Source organism: Elephantulus edwardii, unplaced genomic scaffold, assembly GCF_000299155.1.
Source record: "Elephantulus edwardii isolate Elephantulus edwardi_28Jun2011 unplaced genomic scaffold, EleEdw1.0 scaffold00003, whole genome shotgun sequence".
NCBI classification, from domain to species: Eukaryota; Metazoa; Chordata; class Mammalia; order Macroscelidea; family Macroscelididae; genus Elephantulus; species Elephantulus edwardii.
In genome coordinates, this window is record NW_006399753.1 from 36038904 (window position 1) to 36040062 (window position 1159).

The following is a 1159-nucleotide window of genomic DNA, read 5'->3' on the forward strand; positions in this document are numbered from 1 at the left end:
TGGAGAGTAAGGTACGTCTGATACAGGCCATCATCTTTGCAATCACTTGTTATGCATCAGAGAGTTGGACAATGACTAGGGAGGATAGAAGGAGAATTGATGCCTTTGAGCTGTGGTGCTTGAGAAGGGTATAGAGGGAACCCTGGACTGCTAGGAAAACAAACAGGTTCATCCTGGAGAGGGTTAAATCAGGTTGCTCCTTGGAGTCAAAGATTCTGAAGCTTCGTCTCACACACTTTGGACATGTTGCAAGGAAGGACCAGTATCAAGGTCCTGCCCCGATATATTGAAACAGTTCCACTGAGAGAAGGGACGAGGATTAGATGAAGATGCAGAGAGCCTCCTCGTTGATCACGAACCCCTCCTTTTTATTATCTCTAAAAAAGCTTATATATTAAGCAACTAATGTTCTTTGAAGTATAGTCACAATAAAGAGAAGTTTCTTATCTATATAAAAAAAGCTAATATAGGTTTAAAAAAAAACACACCTGTAGAGGTAATCACATTATCTCATTTGGGTTTCCGTTCAAGATGGTTCTAGCCAAGATGGAATCAGTTCTGCTGATTTTACAAATGTAGTGCTAGTCTTGCCTTGCAAATTAGCTAGGCCTCTGACAGTTCCTCCCTTCTAAAATAATAAAAAATTGGATGCTGCCTGTCTTAGGTGGATAAGACAACTCAAACTCAAGTTGCCCGTCATGGGGATAATTGCAATTTATGCTACTCCCTGTCTTAGGATCATGAGAGAGTCTCTTTCCTTACCCATCATTGGCTACGCCTCCTGCATTTGTCTGGGGAGGGCCTTAAGTTGAATTCCGTGCTTTTTACACTGCAGTTACTTATAACGCTTGGCTAATATATGACCAATACAAGGGAAGATTCTTTAGAATAACAACTGAATCATTTTTGGTAATAGAGCCAATATAGTTAGAGATTTTGCAATGAGAACAACTTACATTTGGTAATAAAGCTGATACAGGTAGAGATTTTACAACGAGAACAACTTAACATTATATTTTGGATAATCAGCAGTGATCACATTATTACCAATTAATAAGACATATAGTTCAGGTACCCAAGACATAACTTTGGCATTTGTGACATTATCTCCCTTACATTTATCCTTTGGAATACAAGAAATATTTATCGAGTCCATGCT